This window comes from Gossypium hirsutum, chromosome D06 (assembly GCF_007990345.1).
Source record: "Gossypium hirsutum isolate 1008001.06 chromosome D06, Gossypium_hirsutum_v2.1, whole genome shotgun sequence".
NCBI classification, from domain to species: domain Eukaryota; kingdom Viridiplantae; phylum Streptophyta; class Magnoliopsida; order Malvales; family Malvaceae; genus Gossypium; species Gossypium hirsutum.
In genome coordinates this window covers 56,965,028-56,982,477 of record NC_053442.1, presented here as the reverse complement: position 1 = coordinate 56,982,477, position 17,450 = coordinate 56,965,028, and positions in this window count along the sequence as shown.

Sequence of the window (17,450 nt, the reverse complement as noted above, 5' to 3'; positions counted from 1 at the left end):
CATGCAATTTGTATAGTATCTAACATGGTATCAGTCGCCTAACCTCCTGATGCTTTTGTCTGCTACCGCTCCATGGCTAATTCACAAGATTCCACGTCCATTGATCATTCTACTCCATCTTTTTCCAGCTCGCAATTGATCCAAGCTTTTCCCCGTCACAACACAGTGAAATTAGATGAGAAGAATTTGTGCAATGGTAGCAACATATCAGATTGGTCACAGAAGGATATGAGCTGCAAGGTTTTTTAGAAGGTACACTACCTACTCCGCCTATATTTGTGGCGTCTGCGGATGATGTTCTGACCCCAAATCTCGATGCATCTATCTTTCTTCAACAAGATAAGCTTCTAGCCACTTGGTACTCTCTACTATTAGTGCATCTTTATTATCTTCTTTTATAGCCGCTAAAACGGCGTGTGACATTTGGAGCATTGCAAATCGGTTGTTTGCTACCTCCACCGGTGCTAAAATCTCACAAATCAATCATGAATTGCACTCTCTCAAGAAAGGTACGTTGACTGTTACTGAAAACATAGCCAAGGTTCAGAATACCTGTGCTCTGCTTGAGGCTTCTGGATCTATCGTTTCGGAGGTCGAAAAGGTACAAGTGATTCTCGCTGGTCTTTCGTCGAAGCTCGATGCAATGTTGACTCTTGCATCATTTTCGTCAGAGACACTCCTGTTTCAAAAATTGGTTAATGTGCTGATGGAGTTCGAGAGTCCCCAGACACAAGCGGTGCAAGACATGCCGATGCAGGTGAACTTGGCTGAAGCCTCTCCGGCTGTGGCGGTGACTGAGTCTGATCTATGTGCTGGGCGTAGTGGTCGCTCCTCTTTTGGCTCGCTTGGGCGTGGTTTTTGTCCTCAGATGCAGTGCTAGCTATGTGATCGATACGGTAATCTCGCACAACGTTGTTTCTATTGGTTCAACCGCGACTACGGCGGTCCGAGCGAACCAACCTCGACGCGATTTCCTTCTATTCACACTGGCCAAAGCCTGCCCGGTAACTTTTCTAGCTAATCGACTACCTTCGATAGAGCTGGGCAGCATATGGAGACCACTCTGACGCACTACCCTGGTGACTTTTCATGGGAAGGGTGGCCGTCATTCCTCCGATGATGATATTTTTACTCTATGGCATAAAAGACTTGGTCATCCTTCTACTACTGTTGTTAAACTTGTCCTTGATAAGTGCCGAATTGCTTCAAATAAAAAATGTCTTGATAATGTTTGTATTGCCTGTCAGAAAGGAAAATCACATAAATTGCCCTTTTCACATTCTACTACTGAATATATGGAATTGTTTGAATTGGTTGTTTCTGATTTGTAGGGGCCGGCTCCTGTTCCCTATGGGGGTAATTTGTATTATGTTTCATTTGTAGACATGTGTAGTCGGTTTACTTGGGTTTATTTGATTAAACGTAAATCTCAAGCACTTGATTGTTTTCTTCAGTTTCAGAAAATGGTCGTCACACAGTTTGGAAAGAGTATTAAAAAATTTCAGAGTGATTAGGGAGGTGAGTTTCGTGCCTTTACATCAGTTCTAGCTAGTCATAGGATTCTTCATCATCTTTCTTGTCCACATACTTCAGAACAAATTAGGGTTGCTCAGCGTAAACACAGGCACATTGTGGAAACTGGTCTTACCTTTTTGGCTCAAGCTAATCTACCTATGAATTACTGGGATATGCATTCTGCAGTGCTGTTCATCTTATCAATCGTCTGCCTACTCCGGTCCTCAAAGGTCAGTCTCCATATCAGAATCTTTATTGTTGTGAGCCTACATATGATCACTTAAGGGTGTTTGGTTGTTGTTGCTTTCCGAATTTACGTCTTTTTGTGCAACACAAATTGGATTTTTGTTTACAGCCATGTACGTTTCTGAGGTATAGCTTTCAACATAAGGGCTATCATTGTCTCACACCAGATGGTAAGGTTATTTTTTTTCATCATGTTGTGTTTGATGAACGTCGATTCTTGTTTCATTCACCTGTTCTGGCCACTGTTCAGTCCTCTTCCAGTTTTTCTACATGTGTTCCTGTTGTTCGGCCCTCTTCTGTCTTGCTCATAGCAGAACCCGGCAGCACCACTATCTCGCCACCAGCTGTACCTCTTCCTCCTACACCAAGTTACAATTTTGACTAGTCTATTTCGATTGAGTTACCAGCTACGTGCCATCCCAGTAAATCAGTCTCAATTGATTCGTCAGCTGAATTCAGGATAAATCTAAGGGAACATTGTCTTCCAATTCCGTCTGCAGAAGCTAGTCCGGTCAGTCAAACCATTGTGTCTCCAACTATTCCTTCTCTTCTTTTCTGAAATACTCATGTTATGGTTACTAAGTCTAAGGTATGAATTTTTAAATCTAAGTCTTTGTCAGTAGACGCTTTAGATTTTGAGCCTCAATCTGTTAAGGAAGCTTTTGCTCATACGGAGTGGAAATTAGCAGTTCAAGTTGAATTTGATGCTTTAATGGCCAACTCTACCTGGGAACTTGTTCCTCTACCTCCTGGTCGGAAAGCGATTGGGTGAAAATGGCTTTCAAAATCAAGAAGAATCCTGATGGGTCGGTTGATTGTCAAAAGGCACAGTTGGTAGCAAAGGGATGTTCCCAGGTTCTTAGGTGTGACTTCAAAGAAACATTTAGCTCGGTGGTAAAACCTGCTACTATCTGAACCATTTTATTTGTTGTTGTATCCAATGATTGGAAACTTCGCCAACTTGATGTAAACAATTCCTTTTTAAATAGAGACCTAACTGATTAAGTGTTCATACAACAACCTCCAGGCTATGTTTAATATGGACCGAATTGTGAGCTATTGGTATGTCGTCTAACGAAGGGTTTGTATGGATTACAGCAAGCTCATCGTGCCTGGTTTGAAAAGTTGAAACAATTTCTAACCTCTACTATTTTTGTCTTATCTCAATCTGATGCTTCCTTGTTTGTTAAAGTTTCAACCAAGTCCACTGTCTATGTCTTGGTCTATGTGGATGATATTATTATTGGCAGCTCGACTGATGAAATAAACTGTTTTTTTCAACAACTACATAATAAATTCTCTCTAAAGGATATGGGTGAGCTTCATTATTTTTTAGGGATTGAGGTGAGTAGGTCCTCCACTGGCAGTATTCACTTGTGCCAGCGCAAATACATTCAAGACGTTCTTGACAAGAGTTCTCTGACTAATGCAAAGAGTGTTCATACGTTGATAGTTAGTTCATCAACTTTTTCTAAAAAAGAAGGTGATCGGCTTGTTGATCCTACTGAATACAAAAGTCTTGTTGGTGCTCTTCAATATGTGGTTCTAACTCGGCCGGATATTGCCTATGCTGTAAATCGTGCCGGTCAATTGATGCAATTACCTACTACAGTTCATCTGATAGCCTTAAAACGTATATTGAGGTATTTACATGGCACTATTACTCATGGGCTGGTTTTTCGACGATCCATCAGACTATCTTTGGTTGGTTATGTTGATGCCAACTGGGGTCTTGATTTTGATGATCGCCAGTCTACTACGGGCTTTTGTGTCTACTTTGGCCATAGACCTGTCTCGTGGTGTTTTAAAAAACAAAAAGTTGTTTCTCGGTCCACGACAGAGGCTGAATATTGAAGTCGAGCTACAGCTTCCAGTGATATTGTGTGGTTAGTTTCTCTATTAACAGAATTACAAATTAGTTCTGCTGATCCTTCTACGGTTTGGTGTAATTGTAACACCCCGAACCCGAGACCGACACCGGAGTCGGACACGAGATGTTAACAAACTTTGAAAAATTTTTCCAGACACTGCCCAGTCTGAGTACTAGTCGCTTCAAAAATCATATCTTGAGTTTCACAACTCGAAAATCAGTTTTGTGATTTTTCCCTGAAACTAGACTCATGTCCCCACCTATGTATTTTTTTCTAGAATTTTTGGTCAGGCCAATTAGTACAGTTTATTAGTCAAAGTCTCCCATGTTACAGGAGTCGACTACACTGACCTTTTCCCATTACGACTTGGATATCTCTCTGCACAGAGCTTCAATACTGATGCCGTTTGTTTCTATGGAAACTAGACTCAGAGAGGAATCCATACATATATGGTATGACCCCTAATTATCTCTGGTCAATTTATAGTGAATTTCCAAAGTCGGAACAGGGATTCCAGAAACTGTTCTGGCCCTGTTCCACAAGAACCCGAATATCTCTTACTGTACTGTTCCTATGATTGTTTCGTTACTTCCATATGAAAGTAGATTCATCAAGGTTCGATTACATAATTTATTCACTATTTAATTCCACTCCTACGAATTCTTGTGATTTTTCCAATCCACACCACTGCTGCTATCAGCTTCTGTTTTCAAAGTAAACCTTACCTAATTTGGGGTTTCATGGACCAACTAGGGCCTTGTCATACATAAGCCCACATATGATCATACTTAGCCATTCCAGTGGCTGATCATTTGCTCAACACTTCCATTCCAACTATAGTTACATCATGAAACCATCTATACATTCATAAACACGAATGGTCTAATGCCATACTCCACTTCTACAAGCCATTTTCGCATGGCTGTACACTTATACATTTCATAAAGTACTCGAAAAACAACAATGGGTAGTCCTATACATGCCATATCAAGATTCAACCAAAATAGTACCCAAAAGAGCCTTTGATAGTGTGGGCGACTTCGACTTCAAGATCCCGAGTCCGATAGCTGGAGAACCAAAAATCTATAAAACAGAGGAGCAATGTAACGAGTAAGCAATTTATGCTTAGTAAGTTTGAGCAAGGAATTCCAGCATAAACAAAGAATATCACACATTTAGCTAAACGGAATATTTCATAATACGCAATTTATCGATATTAAACTTGCTTCACAACATTAACAACCCTTATGCACATACACAATAGACTAACTTAGCCGAAGGCCGATAGCTCGTTTATCAACTGAGCGAACATTTATTTGTAAGGGCTCGATTAAATTCAACACATACGTAACATATCCCCATATTGGGATGTTTTTCGAGTATTCGCTGGAATTTTACAGCAAGCTCATTCATTACCAAATCACGTACCTTCGGGATTTAACCGGATATAGCTCCTCGTTCAAATGCCTTCGGGACATAGCCCGGATTTAGTAACTCACACAATGCCTTCGGGACATAACCCGGATTTAACAATTCGCACGAATGCCTTCGGGACTTAACCCGGATTTAACAACTCGCACGAATGCCTTCGGGACTTAACCCGGATTTAGTATCTCGCACAAAGGCCTTCGGATCTTAATCCGGATATATTCACTTAGCACAAAGCCTTCGGGACTTAGCCCGGACAGCATTCAATTAATCATGCACATCTAACAATAATTCATGGCACATTCATATTTCATTTTCGTTTACGAAACTCAAACACAAGGCACATATTGTCCTTGCACATTCGGCTCAATAGCCACACATAGAGCATGATTTAATCACATCGAAATTTAAGCTCTCTTACTCAAGAACTTACCTCGGGTGTTGTCGAACGATTCCGCTAGCTATTCAACCACTTTTTCCTTCCCTTTATCGGTTTTATTTCCCCTTTGCTCTTGAGCTTAATCAAACAAATAAATTGATTTCATCATTTAGGCATCAAAATATGAACACAAGGCACTTAGCCCATATTTATACATTAGACATTAAAGTCTCATACATGCAAAAATCATGCATCAACACAACATATTAGCTAATTTCTTTCCCCTTGGCCGAATATGCATGTCCATTTTTGGGGTCGATTTCAACACTTAATACACACATATACACACTAGTAAAGCATCCTCCCCCTTTTCATCAATTTAACACATGCATTGCTCATTAACATGCAAAGTTACATTCGGCCTTAGCACACATCTTGCTAGCCGATTCTTCTCCATTTAGCAACCAATGCACATATGTGCTCACACAAAAATGCTAAAAAGGAGGTTCAAGAATCATCAAGCCATCATCACATGCATCATTAACAAGCTTCATATTTTGCATGCAATGGCATTAACACAACCTCCACCTAGGCCGAATCTTAACTCATCCTCATGCCTCATCACCACAACATCAAACATCAACCAAGAATGATGCATCCATGGTCAAGTGCCATTTCCATCACATAGCAAGATTTAGACCATGGGTTAGGTAGAACTCAAGCTAACAACTAAAACATGCATGCCTCTCATGGAACATCATCAAACATACCTTAGCCTAGCTACATGCATGGCCGAATCTCTTCACCTTTCTTCTTCTTTCCTCCTTAAAATTTTTGGCCAAGGATGAACCAAAGGATGAGAAAATTTTTCTTTGTTTTCTTTCTAGTTTTGGCAAGCATGAAGATGAGAAAAGGATGAACAAAATTCCCCCTTTCTCTTCTTTAGCTCACGGCAATGGGGGGAACAAACACTACACACACATTTTTTTTTCTTTTGTTTTCCATTTCTTTATTACCCATACTCCTTATTTTATTCTTCCATTAACAAAACATGTTTCATGACATGTTTTGCCCATCATTCCTTGTCATGGCCGGCCACTACTCATTAGGGGGGAAATTTGACATGCAAGTCCCCCCTTTGTCCACATGCACTAATAGGTCCTCACACATTGACCTATCACATTTTTGAATTTTCTCACATAAGTCCTATTGACTAAATTCACATGCAATCAACCAAATCGAAGCTTGAAATTTTCACACATTCATAATTACATATTCTACACAATAAGTATCACATTCAAACATTTCGGTGACTCGGTTTAGCGGTCCCGAAACCACTTCCCGACTAGGGTCAACTTTGGGCTGTCACAGTAATAGTTCAAGTGCAGTAGCTGTTGCAGCTAATCCAGTCTTACACTCCAAATACAAAAATGTTGAACTTGACTTTTTTTTCCGTGAAAAGGTGGCTAATGGATCCATCGTTGTCGGTGAAGTGCCAGCCTATGACCAAGTTGCAGATATTCTCACTAAACCATTGTCTGTCTCTACTTTTGCTCAATTTCAAAGTTTATTTCGGGTCTTACCATTTGAGAAGCTGAGTGAATGTTAAGAGAAAATATTAGAATAAAGATTGTTAAGATTGTTAGCGTGTTATCAAATCTGTTAATTAGTTTGATAAGAAGTTGGTTAGGGGCAGTTACTTTCATATGAGTATATAAACATCATCAATGTATTTACTCAAATAGATAAGGAATAATGATAAAAAATTACTTTGTAGATTCATCTTTCTCTCTATCAATATGTTCATGCAATTTGTATAGTATCGAACGATTATTTCATGGTTGTTTAATCACACTAATCGACCTCAGAAATTCTGGGACCTATATAAAACTATTGATGCCATATGTTTAAAGCTAAACCGTGTGGCATTTGATAATGTCTTGAGAGAAGCAAACAATCTTGTAGATACCCTCGTCAACGGTGACACTGATCGAAATTCTTTATTCCAAGTATGCTAGCTCGGGGTGGCTAATGGATTATATTTTGGTGAATTTGTCTCTTTGGCATATTCCTTGGTCCGGTTGTTTGTTTTTATAGTTCCCTTTGTAGCACCCTATACCCGACTCGCTCGTCGGATTCAAGATAACAAGATGTCACATTCGTTACCGGTGAAACTACAATTTCATTTACATATTAAATAAACAAGCCATTATATTTTAAACTAATTTAAATACATTATTTAAATAAATAAGGGTTATAAATGAGCTTATTAAAGCTCTCATATTAACCTGATGATGAATGAGGGGTTTAAATATAAAATAATCAAAATCGGGGTCTACTGTCACAACACCAATGATTAATGTCGCGGCCCCAAATGCAGAATTCTGATGTTGCGACATCATATAGAATGTGTCATGACCTTGAAAATAGAATCGCGACGTCGCGACTTTAATAGGGAAACATCGCGACCTTGAAGGTAGGGGAAACTCAATATCGTAACTTCAACAAGGGAGAGCCATGACTACGAGAACAGAAGCTCAATGTCGCAATACTAAAAGAGAGTGTCACGACTTTAAGGCAATTTTCCTTGATTTGCATCTATCAAGTCAAACCTACAAATCACACCACTCAAATGGTCTAAATGACCCAAAATCTACCTCAACTCATCTTAAAACAAATTATCATATTTATATTTCCATCCAATTGAATCTCATACATCATACATATACTAAATGAGCATATACACCCTTGTTTTACTAACTTTGATCATAACCATGATGTTTAGTATATATATTGTCATTTACAAAATGTAACATTCTTACCATTTGTACCAAAACATCCAAAATGGACCCTAATATCAATTCATGACCTTAGGTACATGTCAATTTTCATTAAAAAAATAAAACTTATATGAACTTTGTTGAGTCAAGAGTGAGTTTTGGACTCTGTTTTACTCCTCAAGACCTCGAGATCTGACGATACCTGCGCACGAAAATAAACAAATCGTACGTTGAGTAATAGGGTTCAGTGGTACTTTCATAATTTAAATAAATAATCAATAGAAACAAGATATAATACAATCAATATATGATTCATCTATCAAATAAATCATTTTACATTCCATGTCTCAAGTGCATAACCTGATATAAAATTCCGTTTGAAATTTCATACATTAACACATAATTTCTTTTATCATCATATCTCAATTTCATATATGGTATGTCATACTTTAAGCCCATTCTTTTCTCCTTTTTATCTCAATTCCATATATTTGTTTTATATTCATATCAGCCCTCAGAGCTTGCTTTAACCAATTCACTTGATCTTTCACATGTCATCTTTTATTACTTTAACAATAACATACAATATACACCATTCAATATTGGTATTTCATATCAAATGTCAAATATCATGGTATATGTTTCATAATCCCTATTAACCGGACACGGACTCAAGTTAGATACACAAATCATCCAACCATTACACTAATATATTTGACAACCAATGCCTCATCGATATGCCCGAAGTATAAATTGCACTACACACCTCATCGATATAAACCGAAGTAATGTGCGCTCCGCACCTCATTAGAACATCCGAAGTATAATATGCATTTTGTGCCTCATTGGTATAAACCAAAATAAATCCCGTACACTAATCTTATGACACGTCAACTATACCTAACTCCGTTTGAGACAGTTAATAGGGTAACCAATGTTTTCAAGTATATGTATGACCCACAAATCATAATTTCATACATAATAAATTGCATCAAGCTAAGTTTGATCCATATCATTTCATATCATCATATACATACTAAAGCATGAGCCAAGTAAGATTCTTACCTTAATTAAGCTAGTTTGTAATAAGGCATATATATACATATTGAATTTAAATCATTAAAGTACAAACCGTATTAGCTACTTGTCTACGACTCTCGTCCTTCCTTTATCTTGAGACAACCTGACATCGTCTTTAGCTACATTCGATAATTCAATTATAAAAATGGTATTAGTTTCCACTCAATCTCATGAAAAACATATAATCACCATATTTTGCATTTTATTCATTTTAGTCTTTATATCTAAAATACTCATATTTTTCGATCTTTAACATTGAATCAAAATATTATTTCATAACTTTTCATTAGGGACCTTATACTTTTAATATATAGCATAACTTCTTAATAGTTTTCTATTTATTCAATTTAGTTCTTAATATCATAAAATTATCTATAAAGCTTAACTTAATTTCTAAATCCTTAACATCATTCAAGCTTACTAAATAAAAATCTCTTCAAATCCAAACTTAAATTCATCAATTATACTTTAATGGTAACTTGCTAAACATCTAACAATTGAAGAAATTAATACATGGGTTAACTAAATCAAGCTCCCATGCTTCAAAATTTATAAAATTTAAAAATACAAGTTTACCTTAGTTAGTTGGGACCAAAAATGGAGATGAAAACTTGGGAATTTTTCTTTTTTTCTAACTTGGGACGGCACAGCTAAGTTGGAAAATATGAATGTTTTCATCTTCCACTAACTATTTTTATTTATACTTTGATTAATAATATAATTAAACTTAATTAACTTGATTAACCAATGTTTAATAATTATAATCCAACTTAAATTTGTAAAATAGAAATGGAAGAGTTTATTTGGTCTCACCCACTAACTCATGCATTAATAATGGTTAAATAACCATTAGGTCCTTTAATTAATTGCCAATTGAGTCCTCAATCATTTTCTAATTTAAAATTCAATAGTGATTGAAATTTTACAATTTAGTTCCTGAACTTTTATTAATGATTTTCCATATTTAATTACTTAATCATTCTTTAACATACTTCCATACTAACTTCATAAGTCCTCCTATTATAATCTCACAAACTCGATTCACGGAATTTGGTTCCGAACCATATTTTTCAACACAGACTAAGGTTGGGTCGTTACATCCTTATTATAGATTTTGGCTATCTATTTTTATATTTCTCTATTTTAGTTTGGTGCTTTTCTCGTCCTGCACCTTTGTATGTTTTCTATTGTTGTTTTGGAAGCTCATCTTATAAATCCTTGTGGTTGAGCAAAAAAAACAAAAAACTGTACTTAATCCTATATGTACAAGATTAGGTTGATTTTAAAGGTGATATCAAGTCACTTACTTGAGCTCCTTACTTCCAATAACTTAGCTCATCCCCAAGATAGGTAAATTCCTATCCAGAACCATATAAGAAAAATAAACTAACCATATTCTTCGAAGTAACTCCTAATCTTTTAGATAATAGTCTTACCAACTTGCGTAATATGTATTAAATTAGTCATATTTTGAGTTTAAAATACATGAAATCATGACCGATTTAGAAATTATACTTAAAAATTGTTTAGTAAAATATTGAAACTACCTTTAGTGCTACTATTAGACAATGTTTACTAAAAATAAAATATCTTCAGTTTCAAAATTCGGATCCTTGTTTTGTTTAATCGATTAAAAACTAGAGATGGCTCAAATCCTAATTAAGTTTTATATAAGATCCAATAATTCTAGCAATTTACCTTTCTTGTTATTTTCTAGAAGTATAAATTGATTATCTTTACATACAAAACTCCAGATTCGCTTATGTTTATTTCATGACTAAGTAGACTTAGGACCTTTCTAAACATATAATCCATATATACGGATAAGACAGAAAATTTCATATCATTCTTCTATATTCATAATATACAATTTAAGTTCTTTACCTACCATATCTTAAATCCAATAAAAGAATCTTAAGAATGATATCTTATACATGATAGAATAAAACCCAATAAATTTACCTAATCTATCAAGAAGAATCATGAGAAATGTATTTATTTTTTCTCATTAATCAACTACTCTCAATTCTTGCAATCTAACAAAATATTGATTTTGTAATTCAAATAAGACAATTTAATTATCTTATTCTTTTTAATTAGAGGACCCAAAATTTAATCTCCAAGCTTCCTTTTCTTTTTAGGTGTAACAACCCTCACCCAACCCAGTCGATGACCCGAGTTACGAGATGCTACAATAGAACAGAGGCATTCACATACAAAACCAACAAAGAAATCTATTTTTAAAGTCGTTATAATTCTATTTAGATCACACGCATATATAGTAGATGTTATAACATAAATGAGACTGATCAAGTTTTAAACAACATTATTAGTTTCAGGTATTTTACAAATCTATACGAAAATTTTTAAACAAAACATGCCAAGATGGTTCATCAAAAAAATGTCCGCCCAAAGTCTATCTACCATGTGTTCTTATTACTTTATTATTATTCGTCCAAATAGTCTGCATTTGTAAGTCCACCAATTATTCAAAATAAGTTAACATATTTAATACATGCAATTATTTCCATTTCAAACGCATTAATAGTCTACGCCAACATTGAACAAGTATCATAAAAGAGTATACACATATATATATACTTAACGTTCAAAACATCACCATTCATTCACATACAATTTCACCGAATAGTCCTTATATACATGCCACTTGACCCAGTGTAAAGTTAAAATAATTCTACCGAAACAAGAATCGGATAGTGTGAGTTGTGGATCGACCCGCCTATCGAGTTTTGTCAAAATATCTATCGGGAAGGGGAAATTAAACGGGATAAATACTAAATATGCTTAGTCAGTACATAGGTTTAAACATTAAACTCACCTCACAAAACATTCATACATATATATAACTTAACTAAATTCTTTAAGTTGTCAACACAATTCACATGTACAAGGTAACTGCATTGCATTTAGACATATAACATATCCCAAACATTTCATTACTCATTCACACATTATTTCAACTCATATAAATCCTACCGTCAGCATTTATATTTCAAAAATATCCAGCCCGATGAATCACCATGAACAGAAAGGAATACGTAGGTGACCATCCGATAACACACTAAATTGCTCATAAGAGCTTTCCAACTGATAACACGCAAAATGCACATAGTGCTAAACCCGTAGGCTAAATATTCCCCCCGACAACACGTCAGATTGCTCATAAGAGCTTTCCAACCAATAACATGCTAGATGCATATAGTGCTAAGCTTATAGGCTAAATATTCGCCCCTGATAACACGCTAGATTGCTCATAAGAGTTTTCCAACCGATAACACGCCAGAATCTTCGAAGATATTAAATTGGAACTTTGCAACAAATACAGGATTCTGGAAACCTTCAGTAAACCTCTTTCATCTTCTTCACATTTCCTTCTTCCCGTACAATGGGCAAGTACCCCTATTGGCATGCCAATTGTATCATTTGTTCATTCGAGCAACACACGCATAACTAAACTTTCTTTTTACCATTTAACACCTTTTCTCATCTTACCAATACAAGTTTACTAACAATTTTCCATTTACATTCACATTCACATTCAAACGTATCATAAATAAACATAACAACACCCTATGAACTTACCTGGTACAGCAGTAGAACATGATATTAGAGACTATTCCAAGAGCATTCCTTTCCCTCTGTTATCAAAGGGTTGATTTGATTCTTGATATAAATATTAATACATTCAGTTCATCAATGACAACACTTCAAAATTTAACAGTTTTAAAATTAGACATGAAAGGTAGCTAGATCGAGATATAAGAATGTCAAAAACACGAACTCATAAAGAATAGGCTTTGGAAACACTTATATGCAAAACCAATTAATCAAGAAAGCTTAGAGCTTTTCTTTCTTCTACAGAGAACAATGGTTTCGGTGAAGGAATACGAGAATTAGACTCTCTTTCCATCCATTTCAACATATACTTAACATCTTAGTTTCATCATTAAATGAAAATTAACAGGTGTTCCTACTAAACATTGACATAATCGGTACTTACATGCAAGAATGGTTATTTACTACTTTAAACCTTGAAATTTTTTTATTAAACTTATTTGACTAGTTATTCGCTAATTCTTACGTTTTAGCCTGTTCATTTTTATTTCTAACCTGCTAACTGAATTTTACTAATTCAAATATCAATAAAACAATATAATGAACTCGTAAATATTATTACTCTCTCATCAGAATTGTGGTCCCTGAACTACTGTTTCTAACAATACAGAATATTAGGTTATTACATTAGGGCTTTTCATTTTCCCTTAAATTTTTATTCTTTTCTTTTCTCGAAAAAAGTTGTTACCTAGTGTGCTTTTGGGATTTTTCTCATTCTTTTTTATATTTTTTTATATTCTTGTAGGTTGGATAAGGTAATTACCCTTAAGATATGGGTTTCTAGACTAGCTATTATACAGATAATATTTATATTACCTCTATATTTTTGAATCTTCACACTTTTCATAATATCATATCATTGGCTTAACCATAAAAAAATCAACCTAAGGCAATGTTTTTTAATCAAATGTGATTGACAACAAAATGGAATAATCTCATTGGTAACTTACATACCGTAAGATATTGAGAAAGGTTTGAGGTGTTTTGCTTTAAAGATGCTTTCTAGTAGGGAAAAAAGAGTCGAGAGAAAGCTATGATACAAAAATTAAGCATTATCTAATAAGAATGAAATCATTTTCTGTGACATTTTTTATCAACAATCTTCCACTAAGGCTTCACTACAAAAGACTATGATTGGTGTTCCAATACCATGGTAGAGTTGTTGATGTATTTATCTCGCAAAAGAGGAACAAAAATGGATAAATTCTTTTTTTGTTAGATTGTCATCAATGACCAATGCATGAAGGGAGATGTATATATTGAATGGATTTAGGTTTATGGCTAGCAAAATCTATATTTCTTTTGCTAGATTCAACAGTAAAAGTGAGATTGGAAGAAGGCTTAGAAACCTGTTGTCTTCAAAACAAAGAGAATAGAGACAATGGTGATGATGTCATCATCTTGGATAAGTATGATAATAATAATAAACATGAATGAAAGTCATTCCATTTTAGGAAGGAAAAAAGGATTTGGATCAAAAAGGAAAAGAATGATAGGGATTGGCATGCCAATGGGGATTTATGTGTACCTAGAGTTCTGTATCTGGAGTCTTGCACTTAGAGTTCTGTTACCTTCGGGCATTGCACACATTACGTGTATTCTCTGTTTCCTTTGAGCTTAGCACTTTGGTGCTCTTTGGTGTGTTTGATGTTTTGGCACTTTAGTGCCCTTTGGTGTGTTTGGGAGGAATGTGATTTGGTACCTAACACTATGTGCTCCTTGGTGTGTTTTGGAAGGAGTCTCGTGTATGCGATTCATTTCCTTAGTGTTTACTATGGGCTACTTGAACCAAAAATTGATAATAAGATGTGCTTATGACTATAAATTTCAAAATGTACTCTAAAGTGGGATATGTTAGATAAATAATAAGTTAAAAGATTATATTTATATAATAAGGTTAACTATGAGCTATAAAACATGAAATTGTGATTAAAATTTATGTCTCTGTATGCCTCTAATAGAGAAACAAACAAGGGATGATAAGATTTACTTAATGAGCTCATAACCAGTGGCGGAGCCAAAAAAAATTTTTGTGGGGCGGAATTAAATTGTGTATTTTTACTTGTAAAAATACAATTTCACCATTTTAATAATCTATATCTTTATCATTTTTAAAAGATTAAATCAAATTTTTATTTTTTGGGGGGCAATGTCACATCCCAAAAATCGAGGGTTACCAGAATCGGCTTTGTGAACACACAGAGAGAGAGGGGTCATGCCGAAATTTTTGAGATTATCTATACGTTTCTGGGGAACAAAATGAGTTACTTGCCTATTGGTTAAATGTTGCTAAAATTGTCCTTGAAATCCAAGTTCAAATTCCTTCATTACACCATTTTTATTATTTTGCAAATTTTTCTTCAAACATGTAACATCCCAATTTTTTTGTTTAAATTTGGTAAAATCATTTCAATAATGAGTAATTGGCCTAGTGTTTAAGAGAAAACAATGAGCCAGTGCAATTTACTTAGAAACTCGAATTCAACAACCTTCCCTTGAAAAATAGCTTAATTTTGCTAATTTTTCTCCTTCCCCTTATTTTTGTGCCGCCCATGCCTCTTAACTTAGGTACAAATATCATTTTTTCACTTATTTTTCAGCCTTAAGTCTATTTTTCGCCTACCCTAACTGTTCTCCTCTCCTCTCTTATTTTTCTCTTAAAATTTCTTTCTTTCTTTTGAATTTCGTCACAGTTGTGTCGCCCCATTGTTAGAGTTTTTTTTATCCAGCCACCCTATTGAACGTCTAGACCTCCTAAACCATCCTTATTTTCTTCCCTAAAATTCCCTTTTTTGGCTCCTAACAGCCTCATTTACTGTCCATTGCCACCCCCTCTCCCTTGTTCGTATCAAGGCTGGTAAATCCTATTTTTCTTTCTCTGTTCTTATGCTTTGTGTGCTGATTTTTGGCTACTATTATATCCAATAAGTCATCATTTCAGCCCTTAAAATTTTTCTTTTTGGTTGTCCAAAGATCCCTCCTTGTGCCACCCCAGATCTGCCTTTTTTGTCGCCTCAAATGGTGTTGCCACCCCCTTAGAGCACCATTGTTTTGGGATTGTTGTTTCTCTTCAATTTTTTCCCTTAATATTTTAAATTTTTGGATTTTCCCTCTATTTTGATCTGACTTAAACATTCCTAATTGAGTAATTGACTAATATATTCATCCAACAACTAAGATCAGGGTAATGGGTAGTCCAAAGTGTAAACTTGTGCGAGATCTTGCACTGTTTCTCTTTGTTACTAATTTCTTCTTTGGTCGATTACTTTAAAGTCTGAATGGGGGTTTTTGGCTACTAATTTTTGGGGATTAATTATGTTTAGGTGTTGATTTAAATGTCTCGGATCATCAGTGACTACATATCTCTTTTGCACATATGTTTCGCATCAAATCAGTGTAAGTAGCCTAGTCGATTTGGATCAAAAAATTATTATGGTAATGCTGATTTGATTGAACCTTTAAGAGGTTGTTTTAGGGCTGGTTTGGCAGCATTTTAACTTGATAAATATTGTATTTTAGTTTAGGTTCAGTTTAAGTCTAAATGAGGAATCACAGGTTTTGCAAGTAGTGCTACAGTTGTACGAAAATAAGGTGTGGGTTCTAAACTATAAAATTTAAATGTTAAATAATATTTTTAGTACTTAAAATGATGATTAAGCTTGTTGGTCGAACTTAGTTAAATGGCTAAGTAAGTGATTTTAAGGTGGCTGAATCAGGTACGTTTCGAACCCTAGATAAATGGCATGTTTCCAATGTTGCATGAGTGATTGAATGTTTGAATGTCTGGTATTGATATGAATTACTATGAATTTTTTTGTGATATAATGTATGCTAGTTGTATGAGTAACACGTATTAGAATGAAAATGAAATGTATGTTTGGGTAAAATGTTGTGAAATATATGAAAGACTGCTAGACATGCACTGGAAATTTTTTTATGAATGATAATGAAATTATGGCATGTTGGAATGTCACTGTATTGATAGTGAAACTGAATGATTGATAAATGTTATTATCGAATGACAGTGAATGTTGTTATTAGAGCATGTAAAACATGCTATTGAAATGGGAATGTAATGGAAACATGATTTTGATTGAAATTTGTATGATATATTATGTGTGCATGGGATGGGATTATGTGGATGATGGAGGAGTTTCGTGGAGTAATGAAGGCATATTAAGCTCGCATATATGTTGTCAATGCATTGCACTGGGAGTAATGAGGAGAACAACGATTATATCACATTTATTTTGAATGGCAGTATATCTTCATTACATATAATGGTGGTTTAACCACATCGAGCTCAGCTCGCAATGTATGGAGTTTGGCAGACGAATTCTAAGGAACTTGTGGTATGTAGCGGATGGTTGGGGTAGGAAATCATTATGCATTATGTTTTGTCCATGACACTTTCGAATTGTAATGTTTATGCTATGTTTGTGTTACAATGTTATTAATGATGAATGATATTTGGATGAATATTTAAATGTTCTTATTGCTTAGACTCACATTGAG